The sequence below is a fragment of the Trichosurus vulpecula genome, chromosome 6, assembly GCF_011100635.1.
Source record: "Trichosurus vulpecula isolate mTriVul1 chromosome 6, mTriVul1.pri, whole genome shotgun sequence".
NCBI classification, from domain to species: Eukaryota; Metazoa; Chordata; class Mammalia; order Diprotodontia; family Phalangeridae; genus Trichosurus; species Trichosurus vulpecula.
Window position 1 is genome coordinate 20,759,624 of NC_050578.1, and position 20,959 is coordinate 20,780,582.

Below are 20,959 nucleotides of genomic sequence, written 5' to 3' on the forward strand. Positions count from 1 at the left end.
TTTTTTGAAGAGAATAAAGTTTGAGTGATTAAGATATGGAACGTTTTATGTCTCAGCCTTTTAAAGCTCTTCCAGACAAGCATTTGAATTCAATTTGGACAATGGTCTAGTGTTCTTCTTTAAATTGTGGACAAGATTCTCCAGTCCTGTACAACCTTTCTGTTGACAGAAGGAAAAAGACATTCTTTTGAATGTAGACTATTGGTCCCATCAACTTTGGCTTCAAATAGTGGGAGATTTTACTTGTAATGTTACTATTTTTTTCCGTAAAGCAAAATTTAATCATATTTACAGACATCATTTCTTTCTTGGAAAGTTGTTTTAAATGGTGTATATATATGTATACATGTATACATATATATCATATATATATTTAATTTTTGATTCGTTAAATTTTTAGTGTTAGTTTTCAATATTTACTTCCATAAGTTTAAAATTTTCCCCTCCTCCCTCCCACCTCCCTCCCCAAGATGGCCTGCAATCTGATATAAGTTCTACATAAATATTCCTATTTAACATATTTTCACATTAGTCATGTTATATACAAGAATTATAATGAGTGGGAGAAATCATGAAAAAGAAAACAACAACAACAAGAAAATAGCCTGCTTTGCTCTACATTCAGACTCCATAGTTCTTTCTCTGGACGTGGATGGCATTTCCCATCCTGAGTCCTTTGGAATTGTTTTAGGTCCTTGTATTGCTGAGAAGAGCTAAGTCTATCAAAATCAGTCATTGCACACTGTGTCAGTTACCGTGTATAAAGTTCTCCTGATTCTGCTCATTTCCCTTGGCATCAGTTCATATAAGTCTTTCCAGGTTTTTCTGAAGTCCGCCTGTTCATCATTTCTTATAGCATGATAGTATTCCATTACATTCATATACCACAACTTGTTCAGCCATTCCCCAGTTGATGGTATCCCCTCAATTTCTAGTTCTTGGCCACCACAAGGAAAGCTGCTATAAATATTTTTGTACATGTGGGTTCTTTTTCCTATTTTATGATCTCTTTGTGATGTAGCCCTAGAAGTGGAATTGCTGGGTCAAAGTGTATGCGGATTTTTATAGCCCTTTGGGCATAGTTCCAAATTGCTCTCCCGAATGGTTGAATCAGCTCATGGCTCCACCACCCATAAATTAGTATTACAAGTTTCCCTCATCTTCCCCAGCATTTATCATTTTCCTGTTTTGTCATGTTAGCCAATCTGATAGGTGATGTGGTATCTCAGAGGTGTTTTCATCTGCATCTCTCTAATCAATAGTGATTTAGAGCATTTTTTCATATGACTATAGATAGCTTTAATTTCTTCTTCTGAAAACTGCCTATTCATATACTTTGACTATTATCAATTGGAGAATGACTTGTATTCTTATAAATTTGATGTAGTTCACTATGCATTCTAGAAATGAGGCCTTTATAGGCACCTGGGTGACACAGTGAGTAGAGCAGTGGCCCTGGAGTCAGGAAGACCTGAGTTCAAATTCAGCCTCAGACACTTGGCACATATACTAGCTGTGTGACCTTGGACAAGTCATTTAACCCCAATTGCCCTGCCAAAAAACAAAACAAAACAAAAAAAAAACCCAGAAATGAGGCCTTTATCAGAGATGCTAGCTGTAAAAATTCTTCCCAGTTTTCTGCTTCCCTCCTAATCTTGGTTACATTGGCTTGTGCAAAAACTTTTCAATTTAATGTAATCAAAATGATCCATTTTGCATTTCATAATGTTCTCTATTTCATTTGGTCATAAATTCCTCCATTCTCCATAAATCTGACAGATAAACTATTCTTTGTTCCCTAATTTGTTTACAGCTTAAGCCTTTACATCTAAATGATGTACCCATTTGGAGTTTACTTTGGTATACAGTGTCAGACATTGGTCTATGCCCAGTTGCTGCCATACTATTTTCCAGTTTTCTCTGCAATTTTTGTCAAATAGTGAGTTCTTATCCCCAAAGTTGAGGTCTTTGGGTTTATCAAACAGTAGATTGCTGTAATCATTGACTAACCAACCCCACTGGTCTACCCCTTTCTTTCTTACCCAGTACCAAGAAGTTTTGATCGTTGCTGCTTTATAATACAATTTAAGATCTTGTATGGCTAGGTTACCTTTCCTAGTATTACTTTTCATTAATTCCTTTTATATTCTGGACCTTGTGTTCTTCCAGATGAAATTAGTTATTATTTTTTCTAGCTCTATGAAATAATTTTTTGGTATTTTGATTGGTATAACCCTGAATAAGTTAATTAATTTAGGTAGAATTGTCATTTTTATTATATTAGCTCTGCCTAACCATGAGCAACTAATGTTTTTCCAGTTATTTAGACCTGACTTTATTTGTGTGAAAACTGTTTTGTAATTGCGTTCATAGAGTTCTTGGCTTTGTTTTGACAGGCAGACTCTCAAATATTTTATAATGTCTGTGGTAATTTTAAGTAGAATTTCGATTTCTATCTTTTGCTGTTGGGCTATGTTAGTAATATAGACAAATGCTGAGGAATTATATGTGTATATTTTATATCCTGTGACTTTGCCAAAGTTTCAACTCATTTTTTACTTGATTCTCTAAGTATATCATCATATCATCTGCAAAAAGTGAAAACTTAGTTTGTTCTTTGGCTATTCTAATTACTTCAATTTCTTTTTCTTCTCTTGTTGCTAAAGCTAACATTTTTAGTACCATCTTGAATAACAATGGTGACAATGGACATCTTTGTTTCACCCTCAATCTTATTGGAAAAACAACTAACTTATCCCTATTACATATAACATTTGCTGATGGTTTTAGGTAGACACTACTTATCATTTTAAGGAAGCCTCCATTTGTTCCAATGCTCTCTCATATTTTTAATAAGAATGGGTGTTATATTTTGTCAATAACTTTTTCTGCATCTATTTAGATAGTCATACATTTTCTGTTAGTTTTGTTGTTGATATGATCAATTATGCTGATAGTGTTCCTAATATTGAACCAGCTCTACATTCCTGGCATAAATCCTACCAAATCAAAATGTATTATTCTCATAAGTTGCTATAATCTTTTTGTTAATATTTTGTTTAAAATTTTCGCATCAATATTTCTTAGGGAAATTGGTCTATAATTTTCTTTCTCTGTTTTGGCTCTTCCCAATTTAGGTATCAGTACTGTATTTGTATCACAAAAAGGATTTGTTAAGACTCTTTATTTGTCTGTTTCCCTCAATATTCCATATAGTATTAGAATCAATTGTTCTTTAAATTTTCAATAGGATTCCCTTGTAAATCCATCTAGCCTTGGATTTTTTTTTCCCTAGGGACTTCATTGATGGCTTATTCAATTTGTTTTTCTGAGATGGGGATATTTAAGTATTTTACTTCCTTTTCTGTTAATCTGGGCAATTCATATTCTTGCAAATATTCATCTATTTCTCTAAGACTGTTAAATTTATGAGTATACAATTGGACACAGTAATTTCTAATTATATTTTAATTTCCTCTTCATTGGTGGTGAATTCACCTTTTTCAGTTTTCACCTGGTAATTTGGTTTTCTTCTTTATTTTTTTTGAAAATCAAATTAACCAAAGGTTTATCAATTTTATTGTTTTTTTTTTCAAAAACCCAGATCTCAGTTTTATTTATTAGTTAAATAGTTTTCTTAATTTCAACTTTATTAATCTCTCCTTTGGTTTTCAGGATTTCCCATTTGGTATTTAACTGGGGACTTTCAATTTCTTTTTTCTTTTCCTAGCTTTTTCAGTTGGATGCCCAATTCATTGATTTCCTCTTTTTCTATTTTATTCGTGTAAACATGTAGAGATACAAACTTTCCCCTAAGAAATCTCTGCATCCCATAAGTTTTGTTAAGTTTTCTCATTATTGTCATTCTCTTGAATGAAGCTATTGCTTCTATGATTTGTTGTTTGACCCACTGTAACAACAAGCACCCTGGCAAATGCAGGATGGCCTACTAGCTCAGGTTCTTTCACCTGCTTGTAAAGGGAAGGTATTTTCACTAGTTCAGGAGAAAGATCAGCACCCTGAAAGTGGAGAAAATACAAGCAGAGAAAATAGCACAAAGATCAACACACAGGGTTCCAGCTGTCTGAACAAAGTAATACAACCACCTACATACACCACAAAATTGGGGAAGCACAGATACATCTGAGTAGTCAGGGGGTCTGAACAAATGGCTACTTAGAGTCCCATCCAGGGAATCAAAATGTCCTTCTCACAAAAGAACCTCCAAAGCAAAATACCAACTTCAGAATACACACACTTCTCAGAGCCAGAAGGCATCATAACCCTCCTGACTCCTTGCTTAATTAACTTACTACCAAAAGGTGTGAAAACCTTCCTACAAACAATCCTCCCCCTAAGCAAGCTCCTCCTTAGTCAAGTTCCTCCCCCAATGGGCTCTATTTGACTCAAGATGTATCATAGCTATGAGCTGGGCCAGAGCTCAAAACAGCAAGACATTCATCATTAAAGACAGGTGGTAACATAGTCCTATTAATGGACTGAAAAGATCTTCCTATTCCATTAGCATTATGCCAACTCATTTTTTAGGATTAGATTATTTAGTTTTTAATTAATTTTTAGTCTATCTGTCTGTGGCTGTTTATTCCATATAATGTTATTGCATCATGATCAGAAAAGGGAGCATTTTGTATTTCTGCCTTTCTGCACTGGATTCTGAGGTTTTTATGCCCTAGTACATGGTCAATTTGCGTATATGTGCCATGTACCACTGAGGAAAAAAAAAGTATATTCCCTTTTTCCCCCATTCAGTTTTTTTTCAGAAGTCTATCTTACCTACGTTTTCTAAAATTCTATTCATCTCCTTAACTTCTTTGTTGTTTATTTTGAAGTTAGATTTATCAAGTTCAGAGAGGGGGAGGTTGAAATCCCCCACTAGTGTAGTTTTGCTGTCTATTTCTTCCTGTAAATCTCTTAACTTCTCCTCTAAGAATATGAGTGTTATACCACTTGGTCCATATAGGTTTAGTAATGATATTATTTCATTGTCCATGGTGCCTTTTAGTAGGATAGAGTTTCCTTCCTTATCTCTTTTTATTAGATCTATTTTTTTGCTTGCTTTGCCTGAGATTAGGATTGCTACATCTGTCTTTTTTTTACTTTAGTTGAAGCATAATATATTCTACTCCAGCCTTTTACCTTTACACTATGTTTATACCCCTGTTTCAAATGTGTTTCTTGTAAACAACATATTATAGGATTATGGTTTTTAACCACTCTGTTCTCTGCTTCCATTTTATGGGAGAGTTCATTCCATTCACATTCACAGTTATGATTACTATCTGTGTCTTTCTCTTCATTGTATTCCCCACCCTTGTTTATGTTTTTATTTCTCCCTTACCCTTCTCAAAAGGTTTTTGCTTTTGATCGCTGCCTCCCTTAATCTTCTCTCCCTTCTATCAGCCCCCCTCCCTTTTCTTTCCCTTTTCCTTTACTACTTCTTCCTTCCTTTCTAACCACACCTTCCTTTTCTTTCCCCTTTTACCTCCTACTGCTTGTAGGGCAAGTTTGATTCCTATATTTGGAAGATACTGTCCAGACTCTTCTTTCTTTCTGGTAAGCCAATAATTCTTAAATTATCTCTCCTTGATCTATTTTCCAGGGCACTTGTTAACTGAGTATGCTATTCCCTCCTTGAACCAAATCCTATAAGAGTAAAGTTCAAACAAGACTCATTTCCTTTCCCTTTTTTCCCTCTACTGTAATGTTTTTGTGCCTCTTCATGTGATGTAATACACCCCTTTCTGCATACTTCTTTCTTCTTCTCATATTACAATCCCTTTGCACCCCTTAATTGGGTTTTTATCATCGCATCAGTTAATTTATACTCACACTCTGTCTACATATAGCCCTTTTGAATGTCATAATAAAGATAAAATTCTCAAGATTTACAAGTATCATTGTCTCATGTAGGGATGTAAACAGTTTCCCATTATTGAATAATCTATTTTTTTCTTTTTTCTCCTGTTTATCTTTGTATGCCTTTCTTGAGTCTTATATTTGAAGATCAGATTTTTTATTGAGCTCTGGCCTTTTCATTCTGAATGTCTTGAAGTCCCTTATTTCATTGAATGTCCATTTCCTAGCATGAAAGATTATGCTCAGTTTTCCTGGGTAGTTGATCCTTGGTTGTAATCCAAGTTCCTCTGCCTTTTGGATTATCATATTCAATCTTGCCATTCTTTTAATGTAGAAGCTGCAAGTTCTTGTGTGATCCTTACTGTAGTTTGACAATATTTGAATTGTTTCTTTCTAGTGCTTGCAGTAACCAGATAAGCCCTTGACCTGATAATTCTGTAGTCTGGCTACAATATTCCTTGGCATTTTCAATCTGGGATCTCTTTAGGGAGATGATCAGTGGATTCTTTTGATGACTATTTTACCCTCTGGTTCTAGAACTTCAGGAAGTTTTCCTTGATGATTTCTTGGAAGATACTGTCCAGGCTCTTTTTCTCATCATGGTTTTCCAGCATACCAGTAATTCTTAAATTATATCTCCTGGATCTATTTTCCAGGTCAGTTGTTTTTCCAATTACATTTTCTTCCATTTTTTTCATTCTTTTGATTTTGTTTGATTGATTCTTGATGCCTCATAGAGTCATTAGGAATGAATTATTTTCTTCAGTTAGATTTTGTACCACTTTTTCTGTTTGGCCAATTTTACTTTTTTAAGGAGTTGTTTTCTCCATTTAGGTTTTGTACCTCCTTATTCATTTGACCAAGTTTATTTTTAAGGAGTTATCTTCAGTGATTTTTTTTTCCATTTTGTCAATTGTATTTTTGAAAGAATGGATCATTTTTTCTTCTACCTCTCTAATGTGGCTTTTAAAATCCTTCTTGACCTCTTCAAAGAATGTTTTTTGGACTTGAATCCAATTCACATTCCCTTTTGAGGTTTGATGTGTGGGTGTATTGTCAATGCTGTCCTCTTCCAAATTTGTATTTTGATCTCCCGTCCCCATAGTAAGAATCTCCTGTCTTTGCTTTTCTAATTTGCTTTTTACTCATTATGATTGCCTTTTTTTGGACTTTCAAAGTGAATCTTTGTTTCTGGAGCAAGGGAGGCTCTGTCTCATGCTTCTTGTCCTAGGGGCTATGGGCCTGGTTGCTGGTTTTGTGTGCTGTTGCCTCTACTTCTGGTAGCTGGAAGTTATATAATGTTGTAGCTTACCTGTTGCTGAGCTGGAGCTGGCTGGTGTGTGCTGAGTCCAGGTGAGGTTATTCTGTTCCTGGTGTGAGGTGTGGGGGAGAAGTAGTCTGGCCACTGCAGGTCTCTTCCTCCCCTACAGCTTTGCTACAGCATGGGTAGTCTCAATTACTGGTGGTCTATATTGTTGTCTGCTGATTCCCCTGACTCTGCAAAGGCACACCTGCGTGTTGGCAATTGCCTGCTCCACCACCCTGGGGCTCAGGATCTCCTGCTAATCTGCTGGCATGGATTTTGCTGCTGAGTTGCTGGAATGCCTCCCATCACATACTAGTCTCCTTCAGCCGCAACAAGAGGGACCTTTCCCATTAATCCCCATAGGCTTCTAGCCAAGGGACCACCGTGTTTGTTCTGGCTCCACTTTTCCAGGATTTTTCTTGGGGCAATATACTCTGGGTTTTTCAAGGTCAACAAGGGAGCATGAGAGTGACTTATTGCTTACTCTGCAATCTTGGCTCCCAGAAGTTTAAATAGGTAATGTTACTGTTTTGGTTTGCTTGACCCTATTTAGTTTGTAAAACTGGGAACATCTTAAGTTAACTCAATCCTGGGGGTAAGGTTGCTCGTCATACAAAGAGACTTAGGAATTAAAATAGAAACACAATTAATTTGGGATAGAAATAATGAGAAAGATGATGGACAAGCTATACAGACAAGACAGGTTTTCAAAAATAGAAAATATAGTGATTGGCTTTACTTGACTGTCTATCTGTCTGTCTGTCTCTGCCTCTCTGTCTCTCTGTCTGCCTGCCTGCCTGTCTGTCTGTCTGTCTGTCTGTCTCTCTCTCTCTCTCTCTGTCTGTCTTTCTCTCTCTCTCTTTCTGTGTGTGTGTGTGTGTGCATGTGTGTGTGTGTGTCTTTCCCCATAGGTATTATGACTATGTGACAGACCTATAATATTAGTACCTATTATGAGTTGGAAGACAATATAAAAGTGGAGAAGGAAAATAAGGCTCCTATAGCTAGAGCACTTCCTCTTTATCTGAATGGGTAGTATCAGATGTTCACTCTTTATCTCCCTCTTTCAATCCAGGAAATAATGATGCACAACACTAAATACAGTTGAACAGGGCCTTAGAAAACATATTTTTCCTTCTCTGTTTCATCTTAAAGGTTTCATATCCCCTTCAAAAATTTCAATCTCTACTTTTTATCTTGCTTTTATATCTGACTTTCTGAGTAGACCTACGCTTTACCCTAGCCTTCTCTATTTCCCTTTTGCATGCATCCTTTCTCTGTGAGACTGTGCCATGTGAGTTCTCATTAGGATGTATAGAAACAGGTCCCCATGAAAAGTAATCGAGTGGTTGAGGTAATTTCCCATTTTCAGTGCCTGATGATTTGCATATTTGTGTTTCAGTTATAATTTCCCCAAAGTCATCAGCATATCCTTCATTCAAGTCCTTTCTCAGCGCCTTATTGTAGTATGGAGGTGACTCTGGGACCTCAAAGACTATAACAGAGGGTAAGTCCGACAGTTCAGTTGCCACTTAGCTGAAAAGTCTATGAGTTCAGCAAAGGCTGCACTTCTGTCATCTGAATAGTAGCCTAATTAATATGGGAAAGTATCATAGGATCACAGACTTAGTAATTTGAAAGAGGCCAAAGAGGTCATTAAGTCTAATCTCCTCAGTTTACAGATGAGGAAAAAGAAGCATAGAGACATTTTAATTTAGTTTCCCAAATGTCTGAGGCAGGATTTGAAGTCCTTCTGAAGTTCTTTAACAGCTACCCCAGACTGGCTACTATGGTATGGGAGGACTGTGCTCTGTATCAGGGTTCCTACACTGATAAAATTGGAGAGGCACAAAATAGGGAAGAAATTGATGTATAATTGAATCCCACATGCTCAAGCAATACATACTCTCATTCCACCCCCCCCCCAAAAAAAAAAAAAAACCAACCAAACAAAAAAAAACAAACCAAGATTTTGGAGTGTTATTATTTTTGGTTACAATCTTCTAATATATACTATTTCTGCCATTAAAAGAAGACATATTCATAATGTTCATAGCATACATATAAGCATTATGTATGTGGCTCAATAACACCACTTATTTCTTACCTATGATATCTATTTAAAAAGTCAGTCTTGAGAATCCATAAAAATATGCTTTAAGGAAACAATGATTATTATATTAGTAGTAATAACAACACTATAATAGTTGTGATTATAAATGAGAAGTCTCAAAGTTTTATGACTTGGGAATCTACAGAAGAGGTGTGAAGTTATTGTATTTACATGCTAATTACTAAGTAAGAATATAATTTGTTCAATAATTAGTATCATCACTAGGTTTTATACTTTCCATTCTATAGTAATTGCTTCATCTAAAAATTACATGTGTCAAAGATTTAATATACCTCACACTGTCTTCATTTTTCACTTTTCTATAAATTACTTAATCAATATTTTAAAAGAACTCTGATGTACTTGATGAGAGGATCCTCTCCAACTCAGATCAACAATCCTTCATGCCTCATTAGAAGTCTTCCCTGAATCTCTGTGGGAAAATTAAAAATAATAGTAAAAATATTACTACTACTAATAGCTAACATTTGTATACCATCTACTATGCCAGGCACTGTGCTAAAACACTGCAAAAATGAACCAAAACAAAAAACTACATAGTGTTTCCATCCTTCTGGTGATGAGCTCCTCTAAACTTGCCTGGACTGGTCCTAAGATGACAGAGCTGAAGGCTAGGTGTTTCTTGCTCAAATGATCCTGCCAGAACTTAGGCTTCTCTAACATGAGAGTCATCTGTGCATTATGATGGAGAATTAGAGAAGGACTTTAATGGAGGATTGCATATTTGGAGTACTGAAGTAGTAAATGATAATTGTAAACACAACATTTATTTTATAGATGTAGAAGTTGGGTAAAATCAACAAATATAAGTCAATCTCATTTCCCATTTCCCATCAGTTAATGTACTTGGTTTTGGCTCCATCATTATCATCACTCACCCACCCCTCTCTGACCCAGGACAGGATCATCACCAGGAATCTCATCATCATCATCATCATCATCAGCAGCATCATTCTTGTCATCCTCACCATTATCACCACCAAAATCATCATCATCATCGAGATTGCTTCAGCTGTGATACCCACACGTTGTCAGTACCCTCATTGGCCTCTGCCCCTCTGATTGAAGAGCTGGAGAGTGGAGCCAGAACTCCCTTCATACTACCTTTTGTTCAGAATACCAGCTAATTTTTTATTTCCCATCAGCTGCTCTGCTTGATTTTGACTCCACCATCCACGCCCCACTTTGGGCGCCTCCTTTGCCTCTCCAACCCCATCCTCCTTTTCAGCTTCCTCTTGTATATTGCCTTTCCCCATTAGAATATAAGCTCCATTAAGGCAGGAACTGCCTTTCTTTTGCTCATCTGTATCCCACACACTTAGCACAGTACCTAGCACATAGTAGGCACTTAATAAATGTTCATTGCATCCACTGCCTACTATGTTTCAGACACTGTGTTACTTACTAGAGATACAAAGAGAGGCCATTTTTTGCTCTCAAAAAGCTTGCTATCTAATGAGGGAGACAACATGTAGAAAAACTCTATACAAACAAGAAAAATAAAGAACAAATTAGAGTAATCTCAGAGAGAAGGCGATAAGATTAAGGAGGACTGGAGAAGACTTTTTATAGAAGATGGGACTTGAGCTGAGCCTTGAAAAGAAAAATAAGCCCAAGATCACTGAGGTAAACAGACATCAGACTGAATATGAGAATTCAAATGCAAGCTGCTTGTAACTCCATTGGTGGGAAAGTGCTCAGATAGCAGCTTACTATACAAACTGCTTGCAAGAGTACACCCTTAAGTGGAGGAGTCGAGAAAGCTTACTGCTACAGGCTGGATTCTGTGGCTCTCTATGAAATCAGATCTTATCAGAAGTCCACCAAACTTCTGATTCATAAACTTCCCTTCCATGGTCTGGTGTGTGAAATAGCTTAGAACTTCAAAACAGATCTACACTTCCAGAGTGCAGCAATTTGGTTCTTTGCAGGAAGCAAATAAATCCTATCAAATTGGCCTGTTTGAGGACACCAGCCTATGTGCTATCCATGCCAAACATGTCACAATCATGCCAAATGTTATCTAGCTAGCCACATCATGGAAAACATGCTTAAACTCCACTATGATGGGAAACATTCTTCATACTGAAAAGTAGAAAAAAAACCTCTTCTTGTTATTAGTGGCTCTGAACATTAGATATTTGTAAATTATAAACACAAGTGAAACTTTTAGCATTTTGTTAATCTAAGGTGTGGACTTTAGAAGAATTTGATGAAAGAAAATGCCTTGTGTTAGCAAAGACTGCAGGATTCTGAACATGGAGAACAACTTGAAGAAATGCTACAGAGTTTTATTTAACAACTTGAAAAGACATGGAGTCAAGAATAAAAAAGGTTACTATTTTAACTCTAGGAGAATATCATAATTTTGGAGTTGGATAGCACTTTAGCTATTATATAGTATAACCTCCCATATATTTGCATGTATGTGTGTATAAATGTATATGCACATAGACATACACATATGCATTTTTATGTGTGCGTGTAGATATAGATACAGATACAGACTAATATAGATATAGGTATATGTATGTGTTTCCTGATGCTTTTTATTTTTACATTCTTTTCATTGCCTAGTATACTTCTTCCCCTTCTCTTGTAAAAACCTTTGTAACAAAGATTTGTTAAAGAAGCAACAAAATAAGTCAACACATTCACAGTGTCTGAGAACATATGCAAACTTTCACACAAATGGAATTTTTTGTGAGGAAAAGTTAAAATTTCACAATTATAATTACATTATATTTAGTTTAAATTTGTTGTTCCTTTCATTTACAGTTTCATAGTCACTGTGTATACTGTTTTTCTGATTTTGCAGTAATTCATCTGTCTCTTCAAGGTTCTCTGAATTCTTCATAGCCATTTTTAATAGTGAAGCAATGTAGTATATTCATGTACTTCTATTAGTTCATACATTCTCCATCAATGGACACATTCCCATTATTTAAAGTTCTTATGGGGAAAAAATCAGAGAACTTATATAGTCATGATAGTCCATAAGAATGATTGATGGTTGTCAATATAGAATAAATGAGTTAGAAAAAATAGAGTAGGGTAAAATTTATGAAGGTCAATAGGAAGAAAAAATGACAAGCAAGATGCTTTCAGAAAAATCTGGGAAGACTTATATGAATTGATGCAAAGTGAAACAAGCAGAACCAGCAGAATTTTGTAACACTAATGGCAATATTATGTGATGATGTGAATGTTTTAAATATCCTCAGGAATAAAATGACTCAAGACAATTACAAAGGAGTTATGATGAAAAATGCCATCCACTTCTGGAGAAAGAACTGGTGGGGTATGAAAGCAGATTGAAGTATTCATTTTCCTCATTCTTTTTTATTATTATTGGTTGTTTTTATCTGTATTTTCTCTTGGAACATGTTTAAATGCAAATGTTTTGCATAACCGCACATGTGTAATTTTTATTAAATTGCTTGTGAATTTTTATAGCACAATAGTAGTGCATCACAATCATATTCCAAAACTTCTTCAGTAATTATGTAATTGATGTGCATCCCCTCAATTTCCAATTTATTTGTCACCACAAAAAGCTGCTATAAATATTTTACACATATGGATTCTTTTTTCTTTTTCTCTTCAAGGCACAGATTTAGTAATGTTATTGCTGAGACAAAAGGTATGCATGGATTTAGAACTCTTTAAGCATATTTCCAAACTGCTCTCCAGAATAGTGGGATCAGTTCACAACTCCACCAATGGTGAATTAGCGGCCTTATTTTCCTGCATCCCCTCCAATGTTTGTCATTTTCCTTTTCTACCATATTAGCTGATCTAATAGTTATGAGGTGGTACCTCAGAATTGTTTTAACTTGCATTTCTGTAATCAATAGTGATTTAGGACAATTTTTCATATCACTAAAGATAGCTTTGATTTCTTCTGAAAACTTCCTGTTCTTAACTTTTCACCATCTATCAGTTGGGGAGTAAATCATATTCTTATACATTTGACTCACTTCTCTACATATCTGAGAAATATTTATCAGAGAAGTTCTGTACATCCCCCCCCCCCACTTTCCAACTTTCCCTCTAATCTTGGTTGCATTGGTTTTGTTTCAGCAAAAACTTAATGTGATCAAAATTATTCATTTTGCATCCTATAATTCTCTTTATCGCTTGTTCGGTCATAAAATCTTCCTTTAACAGGAATGTTTTTCAATACCTTGTCTCTTTATTGTGTGTTCTAATTAGACTGGGAAAAGACCAAGGTTAAATTAAGATCAGGAGTGACCAAAGCCAGTTAATATCCATAGAATTGAAGAGGTTTTATTTTCTTTTAAGTCATACAGTTTCATAGTATTTCTCCTGGATTGTTCATGTCTTATGAAGATAGTTATCTAATTTATACTGATGAATACATGGGTCCTTTTTAGATGCCACTTTCTCCATGGAATCTTACCTGACCCCAGCCCACTGTGCCTTAGATAATAATGACTACTCCTTCCTCAAATTTCTCGTAGAACTATGTATAGACTTCTTTCCTTCTCTTTCATTATGTATATCACATTGCTCCCATTATTAAATTAAAAGGACCTAGTATCCATAGCATTTTGAATATGAAAAATAATAAATGCTTTTTCAACGAACTAATTTGAAATACTAATACTTCCATTAAACTTGGTAATGAGATACTACAAGTTATTTGCTTAATCAAAATCACGTAGACTCTTTTATTGTTTTTAAATCATGAGTTTGTGCTCTTCAATTTTTACATTCTTTAAATATGTTAATTGAATATTTTATTTTTCTACAATTACATGTAAAAACTTTTTTAAAATTTTTTTTATTTAATATATTTAGTTTTCAGCACTGATTTTCACAAGAGTTTGAATTACAAATTTTCTCCTTATTTCTACCCCCCCTCCACTCCAAGACAGCATATATTCTGGTTGCCCTGTTCCCCAGTCATCCCTCCCTTCTGTCACCCCACTCCCCTCCCATCCCCTTAGCCCTTCCTTTCTTGTAGGGCAAGATAAATTTCTGCGCCCCATTGCCTCCGTATCTTATTTTCTAGTTGCATGCAAAAAACTTTTTTTTTCATTTTTGAACATCTGTTTTTAAAACTTTGAGTTTCAAATTCTCTCCTCTCTTCCCTTCCCACCCACCCTCCCTAAGAGGTCAAGCAATTCAACATAGGCCACATGCGTATCATTATGTATAACCCTTCCACAATACTCATGTTGTGAAAGACTAACTATATTTTGCTGCTTCCTAACCTATCCCACTTTATTGAATTTTCTCCCTTGACCCAGTCCCTTTTCGAAAGTGTTTGGTTTTGATTACCTCCACCCCCATCTGCCCTCCCTTCTGTCATCCTCCCTTTTTTTATATTCTTCCTCCTACTTTCCTGTGGGGTAAGATACCCAATTGAGTATGTATTGTATTCCCTCCTCAGGTCAAATCTGATGAGAGCAAGATTCACTCATTCTGCCTCACCTGCCTTCTCTTCTCTTCCTACAGAACTGCTTTTTCTTGCCACTTTTATGCAAGATAATTTACCCCATTCTATCTCTCCCTATCTCCCTCTCTCAATATATTCCTCTCTCATCCCTTAATTTGATTTTACTTTTTTAGATATCTTCCCTTCATCTTCAACTCACCGTGTGCCCCCCCTCTCTGTATATATATATATATATATATATATACATATATATATACACATATATATATATACATGTATATATATATATGTATATATATATATATATATATATATATATATATGTGCATATATATTCCCTTCAGCTACCCTAATACTGAGGTCTCATGAATCATACTCATCATCTTTCCATGTAGGAATGTAAACAAAACAGTTCAACTTTAGTAAGTCCCTTGCAATTTCTTTTTCGTGTTCTTTTTCTTGATTACCTTTTCATGCTTCTCTTTATTCTTGTGTTTGAAAGTCAAATTTTCTATTCAGTTCTGGTCTTTTCATTGATAAAGCTTGAAAGTCCTCTATTTTATGAAAATTCCATATTTTGCCTTGGAGCATGATACTCAGTTTTGCTGGGTAGGTGATTCTTGGTTTTAATCCTAGCTCCACTGACCTCTGGAATATCGTATTCCAAGCCCTTCGATCTCTTATGTAGAAGCTGCCAGATCTTGTGTTATTCTGATTGTGTTTCCACAATACTGAAATTGTTTCTTTCTGGCTGCTTGCAGTATTTTCTCCTTGATCTGGGTGCTCTGGAATTTGGCGACAATATTCCTAGGAGACTTCTTTTTGGAATCTGTTTGAGGAGGTGATCGGTAGATTCTTTTAATTTCTATTTTGCCCTGTGGCTCTGGGCTATCAGGGCAGTTCTCCTTAATAATTTCTTGAAAGATGATATCTAGGCTCTTTTTTTGGTCATGGCTTTCAGGTAGTTCAATAATTTTTAAATTATCTCTCCTGGATCTATTTTCCAGCTCAGTGGTTTTTCCAATGAGATATTTCACATTGTCTTCCACTTTTTCATTCCTTTGGTTCTGTTTTATAATATCTTGATTTCTCATCAAGTCACAACCTTCCACTTGCTCCAATCTAATTTTTAAGGTAGTATTTTCTTCCGTGGTCTTTTGAACCTCCTTTTCCATTTGGGTAATTCTGCCTTTCAAGGCATTCTTCTCCCCATTGGCATTTTGGAGCTCTTTTGCCATTTAAGGTATTCTATTTTTTAAGGTGTTGTTTTCTTCAGTATATTTTTCAGTATTTTTTTGGGTCTCCTTTAGCAAGTCATTGACTTGTTTTTCATGGTTTTCTCTCATCCTTCTCATTTCTCTTCCCATTTTTTCCTCTACTTCTCTAACTTGCTTTTCCAAATCCTTTTTGAGCTCTTCCATGGCCTGAGACCATTTCATGTTTTACTTGGAGGCTTTTGTTGTAGGCTCTTTGACTTTGTTGACTTTTTCTGGCTGTATGTTTTGGTGTTCTTTGTCACCAAAGAAAGATTCCAAAGTCTGAGACTGAATCTGGGTGAGGTTTTGCTGCCTGGCCATGTTCCCAGCCAGCCTACCTCACCATTGAGTTTTTCAGCGGCGTATGACTGCTGGTAGAGTGAAGAGTACTATTTTCCAAGCTTGGGGGGATGCACCAGTTCTGCCACAACAGCACTCCTCCTTCCCCAAGAACCCCCAACCTGGACTGGACTTAGATCTTCAGCAGGCTCTTCACTCCTGCTCTGATCCGCCACTTAATTCCTCCCACCTGGTGGGCCTGGGGCAAAAAGCAACTGCAGCTGTAATTCTGTAGCTTCCTCACCTCTGCTGCCCCCAGGATGGTGGCAGAACCACAAACTCCTTCTTTCACTCTGTCCCCAGCAGCTTTTCCCACTAACCTTCTCTGTTGTCTTTGGTGTTTGTGGGTTGAGAAGTCTGGTAAGTGCCACAGCTCACTGATTCAGGGCGCTAGGGCCCGCTCTGCCTGGTTCCTGGTTGGTTGGTCCGCACAGCCCATGCTGGGCTCTGCTCCACTACCAGCTCGGTGCATGAAAGACCTCATCCAGCAACCATCCAGGCTGTCCTGGGCTGGAGCCCTGATTCCCTCTGCTATTTTGTGGGTTCTGCAGTTCTAGAATTGGTTCAGAGCCATTTTTATAGGTTTTTGGATGGACTTGGTGGGGAGCTCACACTAGTCCCTGCTTTCCAGCTGCCATCTTGGCTCTGCCCCCCCCATGTAAAAACTTTTAACATTAGATTTTTTAAAATTTTGAGTATCAAATTATCTTCCTCGCTCTCTACCCTTCCCCCTTTGTTTAAAAGGCAAGCAATTTGATATAGATATACTAGCATAATACAAGTATAGTCATGTAGAACATATTTCCATATTAATCATGTTGTGAGAGAAAACAGACCCAAAAGCAAACACAAGAAAAGTAAATTTTAGAAAAAGAAAAAAGCATGTTTTGTTCTGCATTTAGATTCCATGTTTTTTTTTTCCATTTTTCGTGACAAGTTCTTCAGACTTGTCTTGGATCATTGAATTGCTGAGAATAGAAAAGTCATTGATCAAAGATGTTGGATCATTATGCAATATTGCTGTTACTGTGTAGAATGCTCTCCTGGTTGTGCTCACTTAAATCTGAATCAGTTCATTTAAGTCTTTCCAGGTTTTTCTGAAGTGTTCTTGCTCATCATTTCTTACAGTACAATAGTTATAATCATATACCACAAACTGATGTACAGGCAATACCACAGAGTCCTGCACAGAATGCCAGCAAAGGGGCCTGGGTTATCTCCTTCTGACCAATTTTCTGACCCTCTTACAGTCTGTGAGTTGAGACCTCTGGAAGGCTGTTCTTGTGCTGCTGATTCACTCATCCCCAAGAACTGCTTCTAGTCTCCTGGGGTGGGACTTGTGTTGACACAGGCTGTGCTAGTGTGTGCTCCATTTTCACCCCAGTGAAACAGATGTAGGAAATTACATCCTTTCTGCTGCTCTAGAATTTGTTTTGAGGCATTATTTAAAGTTCTTTGGAAGGGAATTTGGAAGAACTCAGGTGAATGTCTGACTTTTCTCTGCAATCTTGGCTCCACTCCTCTGCTATTGTTAAGAGATCTGGGAGGCAGCATGACGTAATGGATAGTTGTTTCAATTCAAGCTTCTAAGTCATGCTTGATGTGTGATGCTGGGCAAGTTACTTACTCTCAATGCTCTAGGAAACTCCCTTAGACTCTAAGTTGCAGAGAAGAGAAGGAGTTAACTTACATTAATAAAGAGATTTCTTTTCCATGGGAGTTCCCTGTACCAAGTAAATTGCATTTTCTAAGTGATGTCTACCCCTCAGTTATACATTTTAGTTAACCTTTGGGAAGGAAACTTTACCACCTGGCCAATAGACTCTAACTAACAGTGCTGACAACAGGTGGCATCTACTATGTTACAGAAATAATCTGGGGAAGATAAAAATGACTTGTGGAAAAGTATGACTTGCTTGTCCCAACTACTTCATTATAGGCAGCATCACACGGTCAGCAAATATTGCTAAGCTGGAAGCTTCTTGAGATCTACAACTGTGTTATAAACTTCTTTTCTATTCAGACAAGTTCAGATGTAGCAGACTCTCAGTAACTGCTTCATAGAATCATATATCCAGAGCCAGAAGGGACATATAGTCTCAACTAGCTTAATCCCCTTAGTTTACAGATGAAGAAACAGAAGGCCAAGGAAGTGGAATGAATTACTCAAAGTCACATAGGTACTATATAAGAAAGCCAAGTTTCAAACCAAGGTCCTCTGGTGCCAAAGGGAGCCCTCTTTCTACTCTGTTGAGTGATGATTTGGAATTTCACTGTTCTATTTTCCCTCTCTTCTTTTTCTTTGAATTAGGAAGATAAACTTACTAGTCCCTGCCTCTTGCCATTAGACATATGTTTATTTAAAATGATCGTTCCCCATCCTTCTCCTTTTCTTGGTAAGAGAAGTCGCATTATACAAGCTACATACAACTTTGAAAGCTTTAGTTAGAGGAAGCCAAGCAAGCTGTCAGACATTTCAGTAATTGAATTTCCTTGAGATCCTTTTGGGTATGTCAGCTCTGACTTTGCTATCAAAAGAAAAGAAAACAACCAGGGATTTCATCTGAGATAACAGTGGAGGTATTTTGATAATACCAAAGCACAAATAGTTAAGTTTTCTCTTAGGAGATTTTTCTGCACTGGGGTCTCCAACCCCAATCTGTTTATGGGTCCATTTTATTTTGGAATCATTATTATCTGGTGCTGAGTTCTGAGAATTTCTTAATGACCTATCAAGTGACCATGTACAGAAACCTTCCTTCCGGTATTAAGATGCATGCTGTCATTGCTTAAAGAGCCCAATATACCCTTTGTCAATTACTTCATAAGTGCAATTCATCTTTTACTATTTCCGCACTTAGATTGCTTGTAAAATGTTTAGTGGTTAATTAGCCTGGAAGGAAGTCCAACTTATGAAAAACCAAGCAGAGAGGGGAGAAAACCATAAAATTAATGGCTTACTCTCTGGTCCTTATTTTATAGCAGAATGTTAATCAGACCCCTTTGGAACTGTACCTTTGACTACCATCAGCCTCCTCTATAATCAGCTTCAGAAATATTCCATTCTGGGTTTTCCCCTTTGGCCTATGCTTTTCTCCAAAGGACTTGAATGTATTAAGGAGAGATTGACAGCTCTCCTAACAACTGCAGATTGTCCTATTGCTAAAGGGAAACACAGGCCTGGAAACTTTCTGTACTTGAATCAACCTCAAGTAATACTTAAAGCATGAGCTTCTACCTAGAACAGAAACTAATAAACTATGTATTAAGTAAGAATAGGCAAGATTTGAGCACCTGACTAATCATTTATGAGGGGAAATGGTAGGGAGCTAGTAGGATATTATCCTTACAGATATTTCTCCATCCCCGATTATAGGGGGACAGAATAAAAACTCTCCTAATCAAAATAAATTGTTTTATAAGCTTGCCATTTATCTTTGAACTTGGCATCAACAAGTTAAAAATTCTTCTATTGAAAAAGTAATTTAAACTTTTTTTTGTTATTCTCTAATATTTCTGATTTGGCACAGATGATATGAGACAATTTTTTTTAATTGGGGAATCACCCTTTTGATGTTGATGGTTAATAGGTAAAATAGAACACTGCTAAAAAACTAAACTAAGCCTCCCCACCCAAAACAACAACAACACAAGACAAATCCTTTATTTCCATGTTGTAAATAGAAGCTTGGAAATTTACAAAAATTGGTCAGGGAGAGAACTGGGTCCAGACAAACCTGACAGATATAGTAAAAGAGCCAGTATTTTGCTTCAGGAAGAAAAAAAAAAACAAGTTTAGAAATGATCATGAAAACTTTCCAATGCAGTCATTTTGACTTACATAACTGACATAGTTTTTTAAGCACCAATGACCAAAATCAGGAGCATAGGGAAATAAAGACATGGGTTGGAATCATCCCTGATACATTGTTTTCTTACCTATCTTGGGAGAAAGCCATAGCATTTAGGGTCTGTGATGTTAACATGAATACAGCATTTTAGTGGAAATGCTGAAATAAAGGTTGAGAACTTGAGAAAATTGTTTAATGTGGCCAATTTCACAATAATAGGTAGTGTATCATATTGCTTAAGGGGAAAAAAAAGTAGGGTCTTGGCAGCACATTTGCTGGCTCAAAATTATATCAGATGATGTAGTATTAGTAGGATTACATAATTAAACTAAATTTTTACTTATGACCTGGCAAGCATCTTAATTTTTAGCAACTGTGAAATCTCCATGAAAATCTACCCAACTGGAGCCAAACTTACAGGTGGTTTTAATTTAGCTTTTAGGCTTAATACTTCTCTGGAAGTCCTAAGATGACAGATACATTCATCACATATATGTCATTTCTGATAAGTAACAGGCATGTATTTTCTGTCTTTCTTGTTATCACTCCTTAAAAAATCTCTATGTGTCACATTCAGGTATACTAGTTAGAGAATAAATGCCATGCACAAGAATCTTAGTCTCACCTAAGGTTTGAGACCAAAGTTTCCTATGTGGCACTTACAGGTCCTCATCTATTCAGTTGAATTCCAGGGATGAAGGTCAACACCTCTCTAATCTATCTCAGTTGCATTCTAGTCAGATGTTCCAGCACTGGTCATCAGTTTAGTTA